Below are 22,934 nucleotides of genomic sequence, written 5' to 3'. Positions count from 1 at the left end.
TATTTTAATTTGAATCAATCAGCTATAAAATAAAAGTATTATTATTTTCTTTCATAAATAGTATGCTTAACATAACATAACCTAAAGAAAAATTGAATGATACAGAGAAATAGTCGTTTTTTAATCAAAAAAATATCTCATACTTTTCTTTTTAATGTATCCGAACATTGAATGTGTGAAAACAACACAAGAGATAACACAAAACAACTTACAGCATATTCAAAAACAAAACACACAGAATGATTTCAATAAAAACATTATAGTTCGTTTGAGAAATGTGCCTGATTTACTCGTAGTTGCAGCAAAAGCACATTATCATACTGCTTGTATGTCGACTTTTGTTAACTAATTTCGCGTATTTTTTGCAATCTCTATGTTCCATGGATTTTCTTTTTTTTTTTTTTCAATTTAACAATTTAACATGGAAACTTACATTTTTTGAGTAACTAAAGCGTAAATTTTAATAAATAACTTACAATTTTATATAATAATGATTTTTTTTTTCCAAATTCGAACTTGTTTGCTTTTCTTCGATAGAACTCGTAGTTTTGCCAGAAATCGTCATAAACCTTCCCCCTCTTAAAACCCCCATTCTCCCCCCTTCCCGAATTCAAATCAGATCACCCGTAAATTATTTTTCCAATTAATTTTATTATATTTTCTTACTTTTCCAATGAGTTTTATCCTGTTCTATTTTTTTTTTTTTGTCTCAAACATTATTGGTACTGGCCTATTACTTTATCATGTAAAAGGAAGTAAAAAATGGGGTTCAAACAACTGCTCAAAACACGTTACTCTTATTATTTTTGAAACATTTATCGAAAAGTTGAGAAATACATGACATGAGTCAAAAGGAATTAGGATCTTGCGGAAAACCCGACCTAAGTCGTTGAATCATAGGCGCAAAGTCAAAAACGAATTCGTTCTTTTTTTAAAAAACACTTTTTCAATTCATTTTCAATTTTCACCCGGCTTATTCAGCTTTTCAATGAACAATTGAAAATGTATAACATGCGACGTGTTCTTCAAAATTTAAAACCACAAAAGCACAATTCTTTTGACGTTTACCCTCATCCTGACATTTTGAGCCTATCCACTCGGAAGAGAAAGTCTAAAAGATTTATGCAAAATTTCTTCATCTCAATCGAGTCGTACAGCTCTTTTTCCTGAACCTATTCATGCGCCGTAAGTTCTTGACAGATCTCGATTCAAGTCATTTGACGTTTCCACTGCTAAGGATTTTAATCTTAAACTCAGACGCGTGCGGTTATTTATTTATTTCTTTATTGAAACTAAGTTACGCTTTAAAGTCAGTTTCACCAACCGGTTTTTGCATATCTGCTTCTGGTTGGCAAATTAGAAAAAATAATTTTATCTAATTATTGTATACATATGCAATTATTTGTAACAACCTGATGAAAACAATACTTTTCAATTTTCTTTAAGAATGTCGGGCTTGCTTACATAACGCGTAGTTTTTTTTTAAACATCATTTTTTTTGCCGAAAATTGTTGAACATATGCAATTTTTTTAAAAGTTTACATTGCTAAAAACATTCATCTTAGGCAAAAACATGTGTGTGTGTGTGTGTGTGTGTGTTTGGAACTAAACTACTTTTTAAAGTAAGTTTTGCTAGCCGGTCTGTTGTGTATCTTCTTCTGGGTGGTACATTACAAAAAAGAAAAAAAAAATGATTTCACCATTGTCATTATTAATACGTATGCGATGGTACATTTGGAACAACTTGAATAAAACACTACTATTTAGTTTGTGTTAAAAATGTCGGGCTTGTTTACATAACTTTTTTTTTTCTTATAACCAATTTCCTAATGCTGAAAATTGTTGGACATTTGCATTTCATTTGACGTTTCCAATGAAGTTTGTTTAAAAGTTGAAAATGATTTAAAATAATTGTATTAATATTGTACTTAAATACTTTTTTAACGTTATGAGTTTTAATTGGCGGTGGAAAGTTTTAACATTTGTTCTCTCAGCAAATAAATCAATTTTTTATAATTTACTAAAACATTTCGCTTAAAAGAGAACGATTATGATAACGAAAAAAAAAAACGAGTTTATTTTTCGTTTCAGGGCGCAGACTTTTCTAAAAATACAGGGAGGGGGCAGGAGTACAATAGAGAAAAAGGGTAACAAAAAAATTTAGTAAAAAATACAAATAAACTAATCATATGTTTGTTTTATTTTCGGAAAAAATTGCTTTCTGCCAGAATTCAAGATATTTTTCAAGTAAAATCTCACTATACTTCTAGCCATAGTCAACAAAAAGAAGACTACAAGGCTCTACTACAATTTTCTTCAAAATAAGGGTTTGCAACGCAGAAAATTCCTTTTTCTCTTTTTTGCATTTAGCTGATAAAAAATGCGAGAGTTCATACTTAGAAGTAACTTTCAGGCACGGGGGTGTTGACGCCGAATAAAAGTACACATATTTGTCGATGAATCCCACTCAGTGTCAAATACTGGTATATTGAATCAAGTTTTTGTAATGCATGAATTTGGATAGTAGATGCTTTTTCAATTTTAAGAATATAAAATTATGTTTCGAAATGCAATGTATTTCTGTTGTTTTCAAGATTTATTATTTATTTCATTACAGATTTGTTTTATTCAAATTGCTTTTTAATTTCAATTATTGATTTCTGAAATGTTAATTATGAATCTTATTTTCTATCCATAGGTTACACATTTTAATTTTTATCCTGTAGTAATTAATCCTTAATAAAATAATAGCGACAAGAGGCTACAAAAACACTATTCATCAGAAATGTTCAGAGAAAGCTTAAATCGCTGTTTATAACTATAGCCAAAAACGACGTGTAGGGAAACGCATTATCTATGGCATCACGGCAGACGCGAGTCTCGCCGGAGCGCATAGTGACGTCATATTAGCGGCCATTTTGATTCGGTGTATTTTCGCCGTGAATTTTTGGAGTCAACTTTAAACATTAATAACTTCTCTTGCAGAGTTCGTATAATTAAATTAGAGTTATCGTTTTTCATGTATTTCTCTGCACTCTTTCATGTATTGATCTGCTTTGGGAACTGAAAACTAAAAACGTGTGCATAGCTCAATGAGGTGCATTCCTTTATTAAGGTATATTGCAATACTTTAAAATTAACATTGGAATTATGAATACATTTTCCAGAAGGAAAGAGTGCATGCATTTTTTGAGCATGAGAAAACAGTCAATTTTAATATCATTTTTTTCAATCAGGAAATTGTGCTGTTTTGCATGTTATATTATGCATTATCTGTGAGAATTTCAGCTTTCATACAAAATTAATAGTTTAAACATAGTTTATATAGAAATGGAAATGTAGGTACAAGTGTTTTAGATTGGGTATTAGTTGTCTCGTGATTAAATAAAACACCGCATAAAACTAAATCATATGTCTTGTTTTCGTGTAAAATTTGTCTTCATGATGAACCTTAACTTTAAAAAATCTTTAAAATGTTAAAAATGATACAAGAAATTTTCGAAAAGTTTTTGACGCATTCAAAATAATCATAGAAAAAATATGCGGTTTCACAAATTAATATTTTACAGGTTCCCGAATATTTTATGATAGTATTAAGAAAAAAAATAAAAAAAAATAAAAAAAAACTCTCCAAATCGTGTTTTAAGGTGAAGTTGTACCGTCACAGCATGAAAACAAAAAGGAATGTGAGTTGTTCAACCAATTTCTTAAACAGAAATCCATATGTTTCATAACCAGAGCTCGATGTGTGCACCATTGTCTCTCGAACCACATCTAAACGGTACTCAACACCATCTCATGCTCTAGCCAGCGTGGACTGAGAACAGTTTGTGCTGCTTGGTAATGGTAACTTAAGGTCTTCCATGCTAGCAATGCTGCACAATTTGACATAAATGAACACGAAAACTATTTGTGAACCTGTGAGGTATTCTAGTGCAAACTGCATATTCATAGGGCAATTTTCTGACAATTTTCAATGTTTTTTTCGAATTTGTCAATGACCTATCGGACACTCTACAATATTTTTAGATGTAAAATAGTCAATTATACAAACTGTTTAGCTAATAATCTTCAAGATATGCCCATATTAGTTCATGTATCATATTTTTCATGTTTTGAATATTCATTAATTTTCGTAGCACTTATTATCATAGAAGTTCTTCTAAACTCAAGGATTTACGAACAGGATTTCTTAAGGTACATTTTAGTGTAGAATAGAAAGTTTACAGTACAGAGAAAATTATACGGCAAACTGTATCGGAAAAATAAAAAAATTGCACCTCTAGTCAGTATACCACGTGATTCACTAAGCGAAGAACTTAAACTTCTTTTCCGGTCCCGCCTTGAGCCCATTTTGGGTAGTGATTAAGGTAGTCGTCCAGAACAAATGGATCTAGATATGGACCTTGTGCTCACATTTCCTCCTTTTTGTTCAACACTACTTCCCCCCCTCCCCAACAGAAAAAGCGTTCTTATCTTAATAGGAAATTTTACAGTAAAATAGGATTTTACGAAAAAGAGTACTGCCAACATGGATGCCAGTACTTTTTACTGTAAAGTTTCAGGAACAGTTTTAACTGTGTATCAAAAACGGCGCACCTACTATTTCATAAGTAGGACATTGAATCGTTGTGTAGTTTGAAGAGTCGTTAAAAAAGATATCGACAAAGATTTCACAATTTACAGACCTAAATAGATTATTTTGGAATCTACTCAGAAAGTAGTTTAAAAGAGCACGTACTTGGGGAGAATAAAAAAAAACATTTAGGTTAAAAATCTGGATCAGTGTTAGAACCTTGTTTGATTTTAATTGTTATGCTAGCGACAGTATACTATAAGCGATGAAAATAGGCAAAACAGTTTTTATACCTCACAAATACATACTCTTACATTTTCACGAATTTTTCAACTTTTGAGGACGGTTGACGTCAATAGATCATATGACTTTTTTCATTTTTTTTTACAAAGTAGTTATATTTTAAATTTGACATTGGCTGTAGGAATAACTACTTAATATATTTTTTGTATAAATATTTTTCCGCATTGGAGAAATATCAAAAACCTCCAGCACTCGCACAAATTACAGCAGTTTCCATCACACTTCATTCACAACTTGATTCTTTTCCAACCTGTGACTTACTTTTTTAAGCGAACATCATCTTGGCTTTCATGAAAATGCGTTAAGAAACATGTAAAATGAGAACGGATGATATCATATTGAACAAATAAATCTAACACCCGTGATTATTAACTAACTAAAAAAAACAGCGTTTTCTTTTTAGTCCAAAAGGTTTAAATTTTAAAGAATCAATTTTAAAGAGCAAAATATTCAAAAGACATCGTTCAAATAAAAGCTATTAACATTAATAAAAATTAAAATAAATTTTGTTGTTCATTTAGGTTTTGAAAAACGAATTAGAATCCTGGTCTCATGGGAATAATACTTTATTTTACCCTTAATAACACAATCTTATTGGTTAAAGTACTTGTGGTTATAAAAGCGACTAATGTCTTTACCAGCTGTGCCAGTGACCCCCAGAGAATCATTATTCTGTGCTAAGAATTAATCAATTAGAAGATCAATGGAATAAAATAAACTTTATATATATTTTTTTTCTTCTGAAATTAAAGGAGTTTGTTTTCGTTAAAATCATTTGGATTTTGCGAAAAAAAATATTTCCTATCATTGAATTTTTTTTAATCGAATATTTTTATCCTATTTACTTTGTTGAAACGTTGTAATAAAGATCGTAAATTATGCGTCATTTAATAACGTCATTGCAGTAACTGTAATAGTTTAAAGTCCAATTCCAGCCCTTTTTGCCGTAAAAAATGTTTATTTGGGTGATTATTTAAGGAATACATTGGTAAATTACAGCACTAGGTAAGCATGTTGTTAGTGAAAATTAATCATAAAATATATATTTTTAAATGAAACTAACTATTCAATATGAGCTGCCTATTTTTAGATTATATTGGAAATAGTATTATTACTGGGACAAGTTTTCATTTGTTTTGTTGTATCTTGTAAGAATTCGTAAATGGTAACGGAAAATGTGGAGTTTTTAGGAAAATGGAAACAGATAAATGATTTAAATTTTTTGAATGACACAGGCAAACATTCTCATAGAAAATATTTGTTTTATTATACAACTAGCGGCACCCGCACGGCTTTGCCCGTAGTAGAAAATCAAATGATCATTTGGTTCGCCTGTATATTTACAAATAATGGATTATGAATTTCTCGCCAATTGGCCGTGTTCATTCGCTCTTCCCATATTACGGTTCCACATCATGATAACTTCGTAATTTATTCGTCCGTCTTATGATAATTTTGCTACAGAAAATGTTCTTAAAATTGAAATATAAAGAGATCAAAATCGAATTTTCGAAAAATCGCTTCGAGGTGCACACCCCTATGATAAACAAACTTTGTACCAAATTTCATGAAAATCGACCGAACAGTCTAGGCACTATGCGCGTCACAGAGGTTCGGACAGTAATCCAGACAGATGTTCAGCTTTATTTTTAGTAGAGATGACAAAAACTGAATTGAAAATAAATCAAATAGAAAAGTCATTAACCTAACAAAGAACTTTTCGTAAAACATATGGTAGTACTCCACTCAAACTAAAAAACATTTATACTGAAATTGTGCTAATCCTGTCATATACCTGAAAATTATAAAATGCTTTTTTGTCGAATATTTTCCCCATTGCATATTAAATACCTGCCGCTCAGAAATATAAAGAAAAAAAAAAGTGTGTTTTACAGAAAAACGTATTGACAATAACAAATGAGATTATTTTTCCATCACATTCAACTTAAAAGATATTTATAAACGATTCTCAAAGGGGAAATGACATTTTGATGACATTTATGAGTATCTCGCTCCCGTTTTATTGAATTTAAAATGTTTTTTTAGGTAAACATTAATTTGAAACTTATAATGCATGAAAATTAGATTTAAAATGTCGTATTTGTTTCAAATCTGCAAGACGCACTTATCATTGCCTCTAGCAATGTGATACTATTTTTAACTCACTCTCAAACTGTTATTTTGAAATTGTTAAGATGATTAAACGTTACTTTCGTTTATAGCTCAATATTAAAAAATGAGTTTGTAATGTTCTTGGTTATTACTTTTTTAAGAGCTTTTTACATAGACAGTTAGTTGCATTGGCATTTCTAAAGTAATTTACTTCCGTTTCTTCAGAGATTTGTCTTTTTTAATTAGGTATAGTTTCAATAATATACTAATACATTATATATGCGTCGAAAAATCTGTAAACAAAACAGATTCAAATCTAGTTACATTTCTGGTGTGTGATAAAAAGTAGTGGCTCTCTAATGAAAAGAAGTCATAGTGTTACAAGTTCGGTGCAACTTCAAACTTTCTTTAAATGACGACACAGTTCTTGAGAAAGTACAGGAGATTTATTTAGAGCTATGTACAGGAAATGTAGTTACAACTGCTAAATCAATCATCAGCAATTGAGCAAATATCAATTAATACCGTAAACTCAACGGTAGCACACGTATTTACATCCAAATATGCAAAAACACAGCGCAAATGCTTCACAATAAACAGAGCAACGGCTCAGACGAAACTCAGACAGTTAAAAAGCAAAACTTACTCTCCCTCAAATGCCACAGGACGTACGGCGTTTTGTACTGCTTTGGATAGTTCGACAAAACTCTATTTTTTTCTGGATATTTTATTTTTATTCCATTCACAAATCTTATCAATCAGAAATAGGGGACCGTATACATCAGTCAAATTGGGTACATTATAAGAAAAATTGGGTTGTATGTACATTATAAGAAAATATTTACAGGTTACATTACTAAAATAATTATAGGTGAAAGAAAATAGAATAAATGCCAAACTTAGCCAGATTGCAACAAAATAATCATAAAAATAATTACTATTGACAGAATTTGTAACAATATGTTTATCAAATAAAAACAGTGCCCATGTAAAAGTAACTATACATAAATATATTCAAGATATAAACTCGATTTTTTTTCAATAAAATGTGTTCAAATTTAGAAATATACAAATACCCCCTCTGGTCTAATAAACATGTACAAAATAACTTTAAAAAATGAAGAATTATTAAGAATTTACAGACATGCATTTTGAGGTATACGAAACTTTTCTTTGAATATTTGTGCAATCCCAGTTTTTGCTTAGAAAAGGGGATTTTTTGTAATTTTCTCCACAATACGGGTCTGCATTTTTTTTTTGAAATATTTGAGTTTTTCATCATTGTTGTGACATACATTCACATTGTTGTTACATACATTTTCTTTGAATATTTGTGCAATCCTAGTTTTTGCTTGGAAAAGGGGATTTTTTGTAATTTTCTCCAAAATACGGGTCTGCATTTTTTTTTTTTTTTTTCAAATTATTTGATTTTTTCATCATTGTTGTCACGCTTATATGCTACTTTTTTTGAAAGACTTTGATATAATCAAGATAAATTTTGAAAATATATTATGAGCAATTAATTACTGATTTTTTTCCATCGCTGAAAAACAAGCATTGTCGTCATAAGTATTTTTTTTTCTAACTGCAAAATGAACATAAAACTGACAATACTGTGACCCCAACTAGAAATCTATAAATGGCTTAAATCTGTTAATTGCACAAGAAATAACTACAGCTCAAAGAAAATGTCGAAGAATCTTCAGCTGCCCAAAAGTTTATCTGAAACCTCTAGAAAAGTATTTATGATGGATGAAAACTTAATTCCTGTATCTGAAGAAATTCCGAGAATTGTTTGAAGAACACGTCTTTTTCTCATTTTCATGAGCTTAGTTTCTCCATGAGAGAAAATTCCTTTAAGAATTTCAAGTTTCAAACGAAATTATAGGTAAGTACGAGATGAAAGCACATAGATCGTTCAGAAACTTATTAAAAAGTTTCCAAGTTTTCAGCGGATCAAGTTGTGAGTTAAAGGGCTTTTTACACAAAAGAAATTCACAAGAAGGAAAAGTGAAGGGTAAAACTTTCGCTTTTCATCTTGAATAAGAAAAACGTCTTCTTCAAATGAGAAAACTACGCTCAGGAAAATACTTTCAGTCATTACAGTCGACAAAGATTTACTTCTTTTCTAGAGGCACAAGTTATTTTAGAAAGATAATAATTTGAAATTATATTTAAAACAATATAAATTTATCAAGGATTACTTTATTGATGGGTTGATGTTAAACAAAAACAAATCTTAATTACATTGGCCATTACATTTAAAACATATTAAAAAAACAATTAGATATAAAAGCTTTAAAACTTAAAAGAATTATAATATTATTGAAATTTACACTTGAGAATGATTGAAAATAGCCTTGAGGTTTGGAGTTGGATGGCATTGCTAAGACCTGGAGTTAAAAACTATTAATAATTTATTTATTAAACAAATTTAAAAATATTTAAAACTGTATCAAAAAGTGATTCAGAATTTTACTAAATCCTACACAAAATGAAAAAAAAAAGCAGGAGAAGAGTAAGTTCAGTGAGACGCAAAAATTCAATCACATTTTTTATTATTAAACGAGCTGATGTGTGCATCACATGACTTCCTTTTACTCCAATTTAATGACAATAGTGCCTCGGAGTAAGCAAATAAACATTTTAAATATTTTCACCCCGAGTTTGTTGCGAATCAAAGCAAAGAAAACGTTTTATACAGATAAATTTTTCCAATATTGGCAGTTTTAATGTGGTTCAATGGTTAACTCTCTAAATATGGCCAAATTCAAATCAGGTAAAAAAAAAAAACTGCCAAATTAGTCGCCAAGTCGGTGACAAAACTTGACGATCAAAAGGTTGGATAAATAGTGCCAAGTTTTTGCCAAATTATAACACCACTTGAGTGTGTATGCATGTCGCATAACTCAAGAATGGTATGACCTAGAAAGTTGAAATTTAGTATGTAGACTCCCAGTGCTGTCACCTTAGTTGTGCACCTCCCTTTTTGGTTGCATTCGGGTGTTTCCAAAGGGGTCTTTTGCACATTTTTGGGGGGGGGGGAATTAATTGTTAATTTCGATACAAAGTCAAGTGGTGTTATAATTTGGCGGACACTTGACGATTTATCGCCAGTCTTTTGGTTACCAAGTTTTGTCGCCAACTTGGCGATTTTTTTTCATCTGGTTTCAATTTGGCCGCTGGTGGTGATATTTAGAGAGTAAATTATTAAATAACATTAAAATTGCCAGTAATGGGGGAAATAACATTAATGTTATTTCCCCCAGTGTAAAAGGAAGTCATGCGATGCACACATCAGCTCGTTTTTCAAGAAACAGGCCGAACAATATGAAGTAATAGAGCCGCCTGAGATACTCCTACATGTGTTATACAATTTTTTCTAAACGTAAAAAACCGTAGCCAAATCAAACGTTTGTTTATCAGCAGATTGAATTCATTAGGAACTGACTATAATTATCTCCGATGAAAGAACCTTTGGAAAAGCTGTTACTTATTGTAATTTGGAACCAACACTAGAAAATGAATGATAATGCCAATGAAATATGACAAAAAACGGTAAAATATTTTCAAAATCTGCTTCATTATAGTTATTATGTAATGCATGTTTAGAAATAACAATATGCAAAATCTGGTTGGCAGACGGACTGTAAATGTTTGCAAACTAATCGTCTAACCGTATATTTTGAAATGATTTAAATGTTTCCTATTACGCATTCATAATTGCACCAAATTACACAATCGCTAAATAAAAAATATATTCAATGTTTTAATATTTCAATGTTGTCATTGTTGTACATTTAAAGACTGGTTTGCAGCCATTATTCCTATTCAATGAAGTCACATCATTTTTGTTCAACTTTTTATTTTTTCTTTTAAGAAAAAAAAAGTCATTACAGTTGTTTGCACATTATTTCAGCCGAAGCACTAGCTTTACATTGAAATTGGAAAGTTACTGGAGTCTCTTTACTAACATCAAAAGTTATACTCCCTGAATCTCAGAGCTGGAATTCTTCGAAAGAGCATCTTTAACCATTCGTAGAACTTATTAAAAGGTATTTTTAGTATTTTCAGTTTCTAAAAAAGAATGAAAAATTGTACTCTGTTATGGAACCTTTTGAGCAATAGCAAATTGTTCTTAAAACTATGGGTGCTCATATATTTCATTTAGTGTTTTTTTTTTTTTTTTTAAAACTTTTCTGGAGTTATTTTTAAGATATGAACCTAAATCTTTGAAACGTTTCTTTCCTCGGTCTCTCATATTTGGTAACATTATTTCCTACCTCTTTTTTATAAGAAAAGAGAGGACAAAATGTAAATGTGGGTAAACGGTTTGGTCTTTGATTTAAAGTTACTTTGAGTTCAAAAATTTTAGATTTTTGTCTTTCATCCTGTCTTACACATATAATAAGTATCATAAATTTAAGAAGACAAAAAAATGATTAATATTGATGATTTCATTTCAAACACTACGATGTACAAAAAAAAAAATAAAAAAGCACCGGAAACAAGAAATTCCGTCCAGAACTAAACGAACCTACTTTTCCGTATACTGATATCGACTTTCTAGATTTTTAGTGTCTGATCAAAATTCTCCAAATTAGCTAAAATTGTAAATTATTTCGAACATGACTTCTCAATTTTTAAGCTGATTTCTAGAAATAAATATGCCTCGCACTTCTAACGAAATAGATGTGTTGTTAAAAATAATTAAACGAACAAATAAAGCAGCAACACCATTAAAACAAAGCAAATAAAATTATATTTTCTATTTAAAATATCTTTTATTGCTTTTAAAAAGAGTTAAAAATAATAAGCTCATTAAATTAACTACATCACACACACACGCAAAAAAAAAATCGTTTGTTTTTCCCCTGTTTTAAAAAAGACTTTTAAAAGAGGAATAAATGTTCTTTTAAAAATATATAAAAAATAAATTATTTCCTTAAGTTAATAATTTAATTAAAGAAATAATTTTCATTATTAAAAAAATCATCTGCGCTTATCTTTATGTTAAAACATAAAGGACTCCGAATTTCTCCGCCAAAAACTGAATACATAAATTAAAACTTAAGAGTGAAAACGAAAACAACTCATATCGACAATAATTATTTCACAAACCATGGCTGCGCAGTTGGATGGGGTTAATTCGGAATTGGTCACTTTCGTTCAAAGTCCGCAACTTTGTCAATGTTTGTGGAGTCTGAGTCGGAGTCATGTTGGGATAACGACTCCGAAGTTGGAGTCGATTACTTTAAATTTCCAAGAGTTAGAATCAGTCATTTCCTCTCCGTGTTTAAGTTTTTGTCAAATCTACGGAGTCGGAGGCAGAGACCGACTAGTTTTCGGGTACGTGAGTCATACTCGGAGTCGACTGCCCTGAAATCATAGGAGTCGGAGGCGAGATTTTGTCATCAAGAGCTATTTCCAACAAAATGTGTTTGAAGTAAAACCGCCTTTAAGTTTGGGATCCACACTGATTTTTAATTTCACCGTAGGCAGAACTCACGTGCTACTGACAAGCACTACTGACGGTCGCAGTTCCCAACGAAAGCAATTGAGACATGCTGCATTACAAATGTCGGTGATGTGACGGTGTCGCGAAATAAATGGTTTTTTCCCACCTCTATAAAGCTGAAAGCGCCTGAGTTTAGTTCTAAAACCGTGCATATTCTTCATCGTGATAGTTTCCCCAACTAAGTTTGTTGAAGCAAATCTACCTTTAAGTTCGAGATCTAGTTTAGCCTACAGTTTCTCCGTATGAGATAATGCCAAATTGTTTTATCTGCTAAAACTTAAATGCAAAATTTTTAAAATCTTGTTTTAAAATCGTCATCATTTTTTCCAAGTTGAAATCACGAAAAATTCTTCACTTCAGAATTTCCAAAATATTCCAAATTAATCAATGCCATACTATAAAGCACTTCTAGAAATTAATTATTCTCTGTGCTTGTCTAGACAACTACCACATTTCTTGAAACTTTTTGATGCCATAGGCAATGGCTACTGCACAGCTATTTTCGTGTCGAAATTCCTTCATTATTCTGGCTTGTTTGGGCGTAAACATCCGTTCTATTGATACGTTTGGCATATTTCTAAATCCTTCATTTAGATCAAACCGCTGGAAAACTTTAAACATGACATACAAATTTCAAAGAGTTACGACTAATTTATATAGTTCGTTTGTTCATATTGGTTGCATAATTTCAATATTTATCAATGCACCATTATATCGTTTTCCTTGCTTTAAATTTAAGTTTTTTATGCCACTATAGCTTGCAATATATTTTAATTCACACAGGAAGATATTTTAATCACTAAAGTGAAGATGTGTTTTAAATGCATTCAATGTTATATACTGACTAAACTGATGAAAGTTTATAATACAGAAAAGAAAAGTGATATTTTACTACTAGTTCAAATGTTAATTAAAATATAAAAGAAAAACTAATAATTTAAAACATCAATCATATAAGAATTTATTGGCATTAGATATAAGAAAAATAAGTATATAATCTTTTTATTACATCACTCATAACTTGCAGTTAATATTATCTAAGTTATATTTTGGTTAATTCTAAAGCAGCAAATATTATTTAAATAGGCGGTATACAACTTTGTACGGATAGTTCTTACTGTTTTGCTTATATTCATTCTTCAATCCAACTTTTAATTTAGCTTATATTGTATGCTTTATTTAATTAAATACAAATAAATCAAGTTTAACTGCAGTATATGAGAGATATAGTCAAGAAATCATAAACGTTTTTTTATTTCATACTTTTTAATGCGAATCAAATTTGTATAAGTAGTCTTTAGAATAAGTAGTCTTTTTTTGTAATATGGCTTTTTTGTTTAGAAATTTATTTGAAGTGAAACAATTTGAAATTTAAAACATATTTACCTTTTACCTATGCTTATTAAAAAATGTATTGTTTTCGCTTTAATATAAATGTATTGCACATAAAAATTATAAGAACTTACTATTTTTTTTACATCTGCTCAAAATTTTGCAAGTTTGTATGCTTGACTTCATCAGCATTTTTTAAGAAAGCACAGGAGAAAAAAAAAAGCTTTTAAAAATGCTTTCATGTTGAAGATATCCCATAATCAAAGAAAATTTGAAATATAGTTTGCATAGTTTGAAATTCCCAAATGCTTGCTTAAAGTCAACCTTGAAGTCAATACGTTACAATGCAACTTCAACAGCACCGGTTATTTTCAGGTTATTTATTTATTTTTTCCTTTGAATACTTTATTATATGTCTTTAAAATCTGTGCCTCCTTTAAATAAATTGAAACTATTTAAAGTGCTTCCTTGCTTACTCCAAGGCGCTATTATCATTAAATTGGCGTAAAAAGAAGGGAGTGTAATTATTTAAAGTGTTTTCTTGCTCACTAGCTCATTCATTGAATTTTGTATATTTGTACACGTTCCATAAGATGTATTCTTTCTTAGATCACAGACACCAATAAAAGCATCACCTTTCGATACAATTGAAAGTAGAATTACATTTAAAGCTACGTTTATTATACTTTTATGTGTGTAATAAAATGACTGATACGCTTTTCAAAAAAGATTCTGCTTCTAACTATCGTACATGAGTATCCGCGTCCATTCTTTAAATTATTTAAAAACCAGTTGTATAACAGTCGTGAAGTAGAAACCATTAAGTAGAATAGGGTCTACACCTAATTTTTTGAATTCGAAGTAATGATCTTATAATCAGGGTAAAATATGCTTGCTTTAGTTAAAATATTGTTTTAACGTTGATTGATATTTAAAATATTAGTAATTATGTATTTAAAAAAAATGTTGCGTGATATAGCATTCCAATTAAAAAAATTCATGCTTAAGTAAAGTAGTCATGTTCCGCTCAATTAATTATTAATTTATTACATTTTTATATACAGTCGAGCCCGCTTAGTGGAAAATCCAATTTTAGACAAAAAAAAGTATTCATATAAGCGGGAAATTACATTAAACTGGATTAAAATGATAAACAACAACGGTTTTATGCACTGAAAATGTATTACATTAAGCGAGATATTCTTTTAACCGATATTCTAATAAGCGGGCTTGACTGTATGTTTCATTTAACATTATTTTCAGTTTTGATTTTATTAGCTTCTCAAATTAAAAATTATTTATGATCAAAACCTTTAGTCTGAAAACAAATTCGTAACCTACTTCATAACCGCCACCAACACTAAAACACCTATTTGGTTATAAATAATTTTTTCATTTCAAAATTTTTGCATTTTCAAGGAAGCCAAAAATAAACTTCGCAAAAGAAAAAGGAAAAAATAAATAAATAAAAAGATAAAAACACCTGTTGAAAATAGATAATAGTTTTATCAACAGTTCAAGGGGAAAAAAAGAGCAAAGTAAGAAGCGAAAGGAAAAGTATCGTTACCTAGTATGTGCTTCGTAATGACAAGCAGAATTAACAAAAAATGTGTAGCACTATCTAGTTTTTTGTAGCTTAAAAAAAATGAAATGAAAAGAAGCTTAATAATTTTGTAACAGTTTCAAACACGAAGCAGTTTTTTTTTCTACCTCTGTAGAAAATGCTTATGGACATTTATAAGAACGAAAGTTTTTTTTTTTTTTTGCTACTTTTGAATTAATGAGATTGCAACAAAGTTTGATTTTTAAAAATCTACCTCCTGATTTAGCTTCAAGTACTTATTTAACTCAAAAATCTCCTACATACATATTATATAAGCTAGTCACTGTCTTTTGTTGTTACGCTATTTTAAAATATTTTTCCAAATAATTCAAGGTTTTTATTATTTTTGAAAATGTATTTTTTTTTTTTTTTTGTGCTTACGTGAGGGAAAGCAACGCAAATAGGGTAACATTTTATGATTTATGGAACAAAGCAGCAATGTTAAGTGCTTGTTGCACATCCTGTTCTAATCACAAATGTAATTGGTATTGATGAATAATTTTGGGGGGATTTCTTTTCTCATAAACTGTTTGGCTAACGTAATAGAGCAATATTGTCATTAGAAAATTGTAAGAACTTGCACATTCTTGTGAAAAACTGTCGAGTTCTGCTGCTCCACCATATTTGATTATTATCACCGAAGAAAAGTCAAAAATACCGCTTGAGTCGCCGTCATGTTTGTTCTGCCACCATGTTTGTTCTGCCACCTTTACTTTTGCATTTTTAAAGGATCCTTTCATATTTAATTACGTAATACTTTTGATTAAATGGTTGTTTTGCATTTTAATGGTTTTTGCATTTAATGGCCAATGGACTATTTTTCGTTTTAAGGGAACTTAACTTTGATTAGTGATTCCTTGCTTTTCAAAATTCATTAAAGTGACAAAATAATGCATGGTAATTAAGTAGGTTTAACTTAACTTTGAGTAAACAGAAGGACAATGTACCTTTTTTCTACTCTATACAAATATTTCATTAAAATTAAGTTTCGAGAGTTTATTCACATTATTGCATATTGCATATTTTGACAGGTTGTTTTACAACTTTAATTCATCAAACTTTTTTAGTTATACTTTTCTTTCATTTTCAACATAATCCGTGAAGATTCACTTCGGCCAAATTATTTGTTTTGTTTTACAAAAATCATCGCTACTGAATCTAGTGCATTTACTTAGACAGTACATTTTAAACGTATACAGTCAAACTCGCTTATAAAGAGCGCGAGGGAACCGCGATATTTGTTTGTTATAACCGAGTGCTCGTTAAAAACGAGTTCATGGAAAAACCCATAAGCATTCAAATATACTTTCACATACAAAAATTCACATATCATCATTATTATTATTTCTCGTTAATTTGCTCTGAACTGCGTTATTGTCTAATTATATATTTCTTGTGCACCCTCCCCCCCCCCAAAAAAAAAACGACACTTGCACCTCTGATTTCAAAAAAGAGTAAACGTTTTTCTGCACATCAAAAACCATTGACTATATTGAAAGTGTTTCAGTTTTAAATTCCTCACATTTTTCGTTATCGTCGTCATTATTTCATAATTACACTGTTAAACAAAATTCTGAAATGTTACTGTTGAAGTTACTGGCATCCATGTTGCCAGTAACTTTAACCGTAAAATCCTACTTTACTGTAAACTTTTACAGTAGAATAAACGAGAGTTTAAAAATGCAAAACGCAAGCTGCAGGATCGATCTCGGGACCTTCGGATTGGCAGATGGCTTTGCTGCCCACCAATCGAGTTCAAACACGTCGAGTGAGGGGAAATACTGTGTTATTTGCTTCAAACTGTAAGTACTGCTCAATACGTTGTATCAATTGTCGCTGCTACAATTTATTTTCACACTCCATTAAAACACTCCATTTTACAGTAATATTTACCATAAAAGTTTCCCGAATTTTTAACGGTGTACCTTTTTATTCCGCTTTGGCTTGAATTTGAGCTGCAATGTCCTCGGAAGTAACAACAAATATTTAATTTTCAAACGCTTCTCTGCTCTACAAATTGAAGCGAGTTTGGCTGTATTTGGGTGTTCTAGTTATGATAGGTTCTATGTATGATTTATTTCTTACGCTAGAATGAGGAAAACATTCCATCCTTAGAAACGCTTGACTGAAATAAACCAACAGTTTAAATGTTTACAAAACTAGTACACAACCAGGCGTGACAAAAAAATAAAACAAACAATGATACGAGACTTTTATAAAATACGCTTTGTTTCGAACGCGTTTTTGGAAAGACATTTCAAGTCGAATTCCCGCGCAAATGCTCATGAGGCATTAAGCCAGAAACAGATGGCACACTTCCAGCTGGCAAGAGAATATCAAAATAACTATTGTGATCACGTGGTTAGTGTTCGTTATGATAAATAGTCTTTCACTGGGACAAAATGGAAGCGAGCATTGCCTAGGATGTTAAATCAAACTGAGAAATTTGAATGAACGTAATTTGCCCTGAATTAGTTCAAATAAATGCACTTTATAACTTTTATGCAATAATACATAGCATTTAAAGCAAATAGGTTAGTTTCGATTATCCAATATTTTAATGAATTTCAATAAGTTTTAAATTAATGAAAATTATTTTTTATTTATTTATTTATTTTATTTATTTATTTTATTCATTTATTTATTATTATTATTATTTTTTTTTTTTTTGAAAATGAAAATTATTTCATATTCAATAGTTATTGAGCACTTAAAAAATATTACAATACTTTAATGTCCTTCAAATGACATCTAAATTACAAGATTGCTAGACCTCTTGATACTTCAGCTTTAAAACCATTGCTGGTTATGCACAAATTGATACAGTTCCTTTCCTACTTTCACGAAAAAGTTAAAAAAGAAGTTCTTTCTATAACTAAAGGAACCTACTTATTTGCATATAAACATTGATTTTCCAGAAGCAATGCTTGTATATCAATATTCTCTCAATTAGCTAAGGTTGGAAATTTTGCCAAACGTACCTTTGTGATATTAAAACTCATTTCTTAAATAAAAAAAGAAGAAAAAATCTGCCATGTTAAAACTGTTTGAAGACGCAGAATTTATATTCAGTTTCTCGAATCGTTAAGTTCTATATTTTCATAATTTTGACATTGGGGATAACTGCACAACCGTTGTTTTTCTCTTCCAATGCTAAAACTAGATTTGTAACAAAACAAAATGCAAAGAAAGCTTTGAAACAAAAAAGTGTTCGTTTGCGTTTAAATAAAACAATCGTGCACGAGCAGATTCAGACGATTTTTAAACGTCAAAAAAAAAAAAAAAAAGATATATATTAGTGGTGCTCAAACTTTTTTTTTTATGCCCGAGGACAGTACCTGATGTTATTAAAATCAGTCTCGTTGCTTTTTTGCTGTAATACAAGAAAAGTATGTTTATTTAAAAATGTTTTTAGCTCATTTCTCTATTATCCAGATACCTACGTTTCGTTGCAATTAGTCTGGATAAATGGGTCTGCATAGAACTGATTATTGCAATTAACTAGCTACTCTATTATGCATATTAATCAAGAACACATTGAGTTTTACCTATGCTGTTCAATATACACTGTAACAACCATTCATAATTGTGTTTTACCTATGCACTTAAATATTCACTGTAACAACCATTCATAATTGTGTTTTACTTATGCAGTTTAATATTCACTGTAACAACCATTCATAATTGTTTCACATATGCAGTTCAATATTCACTCTAATGACCATTCAGAATTGTGTTTTACCTATGCAGTAACAACCATTTATAATTGTGTTTTACTTATGCAGTTCAATATTCACTCTAATGACCATTCAGAATTGTGTTTTACCTATACAGATCAATATTCACTCTTAGAACCATTCAGAAGTGTTCCTTTAAAATGATGGGCAGCTAACGTACTCAATTTCTGCAAGTAACATATTTTGCAAAAAAAAAAGAATGTTTTCCGACAAAATTCAGTAACCTTCTTGAAATCATCCATCATTGTTTCTGAATACTACAGAAATCTCACAGGTTAAAGCCAGTCGTAATCCTGGAACTTTTAGAAAAGATTTAGGTAGGTTTATTATAATAGTTCACCGCCTTCTTGATTTATCATGAAAGCTCCAAAAGCATTATTGCAAAGATTTTCAAAGCTAAGACAGACTTGCAAGTAAGCAGCAAGAATCTTACTTGCCTGCATTTCTTGCAATGCTGCGGAATCCAGAGACTTATTCGCTCTCACGGAAGCTTAGACTTTCTGCATGGGCCTTAATCGAACTGAAATGAGTATATTAAATAATTACGCTATGTTATTCTTTTAACTAGGAGCTAAAAATATATTTCACAACAGTGATAAGTCTGCATTCATGCAACTTGTAGCAATTGTTTAAACGTTTTGACAAAAATACTTGATTTTCACAGAAGTTTTATAGTGTATGCGATAAGATTTTTTTTTTTAGATATCTGCTCATTTATGGGTAAATCTACTAATTTTAAATTTATTATTGAAACAAAATGGGTTACATAAACTAAATTTTGAAACAGAAAGTAACGATGATAGCATTGCAAAATACGAACAGTTGCGTTTTAATGTTGGCTTCTACAGTGTCTGAACGTTCTTTTTGGAGAATAATGCAAAGGAAATTTTGTTTGTTAAATTTTAACAACCAATTTCTTAGTTTCTAATACATTTTTATCTTTTTTTGCATCCTACCCATTGAAGTTTACATCCATTTGTAATAAATTATTAATAGTTATGTTATTAAGTTTATAGTTTTCACAAGTTCTGTATCAGCTGTATATTTCTTTAATATAAAATAGTAGGCTACATAATTAAAAAAAAAGGTTCTCGATCTCAATACTTAAACTTTTTTCTCACGTATTTTGATAACTTTATTTTTGCGCAAAATTTCCTTCACTCAGGTTGAAGAATTAAGTTTGATTTTAAATCAGAAAATCATATTCTCGATCCATTTTGTAATTTAAAAATTATATCCCAGGGGAAAAGAAATTGAGTCTGTATTCTTTCCTACACTTCATTTCAAGCCTTTAAATGAAACACGCTCTGTTGCCAAATGCGACAGAAAATTCCATCACTACTCTGAAAAATCTTTAGAATCGCAATTTAGTTCATTTTTTCTTTTCGCTTATATTTAGCAAAATAAAGAAAGTAAAAGGAGAAAACATACAACAGAAAGCAAAAAATAAATAAATAAATAAATAAATAAATAATAATAAAAAAATAAAAATAAATAAATAAATAAATAAAATAAAATAAATAAATAAATAAATAAAATCAGAAATCAAAAATCAATATCAAATTTCATGGTGTAAGTATTTAATGTGTCAAATGATAATTCCGAAAAACGAAGAAAAACTTAACATTAATTTTTTTTTTTTAAATATAGAAAGGACCAATATTTATAACTGCATTGTTTACTTAAAATCCGTAACAGAACTAGTGCTTTCACGATGGATCTTTCTTGTTCCATATTTCCTACATTTGACTAACGAAACAGATTGGTTAATACACATTAAGCAATTGTTTTAATGTAGTGGCTCTATACATTTATGACACTTTCCATGTTACAAATTATTTTTAAAACAAGTTGATGTGTGCATCGCATGACTTCCTTTTACTCTAATTTAATGTCACTTGACTATTACTGGCAATTTTAATGTGATTCAATAGTTTACTCTCTAAATATCACCAACAGTGGCCAAACTGAAACAAATTTGTCGCCAAGTTGGCAAAAAAAAAATTGGCGACGAAAAGACTGGTGATATATCGCCAAGTGCCCGCCAAATAATAACACCACTTGATTTTACATCGAAATAAACAATGATTTCCCCCCCAAAAAGGGACAAAAGACCCCTTTAGAAACACCCGAATGCAAACAAAAGGGAGGTGCACGACTAGACCCCACTAGGAGTCTAAGTAGCAAATTTCAATTTTCTAGGACTTACCGTTCTTGAGTTATTCTACACACATACGCACATACTGTAAAAAAAATGTGAAACATTACAGAGTATAACCGTGAAATTTTTCGGGATTTCAGTGGTTTTTATCCACTTCCTGGAAATATCAAGTATCATTGACAAAAAATTTCCTGAATTACTGCAAGTTAAACGAATGCAAATTTCAAATACTTTTAACTTCCAGTTTAAAGACTAACCGAGAGTATTTTTAAAGTTTATCGGGGCTGCAGTTTGATTATGGCTGGTCCATGGTGATTAAACTCCTAAAGGGAGAGAATAAGTGTGGACTTCGTAGTTGGGCAAGAATTGCAGTTGAGATACTTGATACTTGCCTGAAACTCTGCCATAGCTTTGGCAATTTTCTACAATACTGCTTTTTGCACTGTCGTGATAAATGAGGAAGGTGCCAAAATACCCAAGATAGCTTTAAGGATCCAGAGACACGACAGGCTTTAAATGGCAAGATTTCTGAAATTTTCAGGAAGGTTACTAAATTTTAGCGGAACACTTTCCTGGTTTTTGCGAGATATGTTAGTGGCAGAAATTGGGCATATCAGCTGCCTATTATTTTCCAGGAACGTTTCTGAATCGTTTTTACAGTGCATACGTGCATCCGTACGTACGCACATACATGCATACGTACATACAGACGTCACGAGAAAATTCGTTGTAACTAACTCGGGAATCGTCATTATGGATATTTCGCGTGTTTATACGTTCTTAGGCACTTATCCACGTGTCGTCGAGTCGAAAAAAAACCTCAATATTCATTCGGAGGTGAGTAAAATGAAAATTAAGGTCGATTTTTAAGTGAAAATTTTTTCGCGAATACAAAACTACCTTTTTTTTTAAAGGAAGTAAAATTGAAAAACGTAACGTCAATATTAGTAATTTGTTTGAAGATTTAGATGTTTTACACTGTGAGAAATTACAAAAGTCTCCCATTATTTCCGGTCACCTTTCCAGGATTGGTTTTTCCATTGTTTCCTGTGAAAAACAAGTATTTTGCAAATTTGTGTCCTGAATCGGTACAAGTTTCATAAATTGGGATTTTTCACTAACCACAAATGCTGTGTGAAACATTTTTAGCTACGATGTGAAAATATGCTCAACGTCTTTATTATGTGCTTTGCCTTCAGCTCAGTTACGGCCCTTTAATCGATTGACCCTTGATTTTTAGGGTGAAATGTAGTCTCTGGATATTGTGGCTTCGCAAGAACTGCTTTAAAAAAAAGTTGTCATGAAGTTGCCTAAAATTCTACCTTAGTTTCAGCTATATTGGGTTCAAGAAGGTGGCCAAGCTATTACTATAAACATATATACATTTTCTGTAAAGATTTCTGATGCATTTCAGAAACACGACTAGCTTTTATAGACAAGGTTCCTGGATTCTGCAGAAATTCGTATCAATTTCAGGAGGCTTGCTGGTATATAGCGGGAAGCTTTCCTGACTTTTTTTTTCAGATATGTTACTTGCAAAATATAAGGTACTGGTTAAATTTGATACACTAACTGCCAACTATTTTCCGGGA

This window comes from Uloborus diversus, chromosome 6 (genome assembly GCF_026930045.1).
Source record: "Uloborus diversus isolate 005 chromosome 6, Udiv.v.3.1, whole genome shotgun sequence".
Taxonomy (NCBI): domain Eukaryota; kingdom Metazoa; phylum Arthropoda; class Arachnida; order Araneae; family Uloboridae; genus Uloborus; species Uloborus diversus.
Note: the sequence above shows the minus strand (reverse complement) of the source record.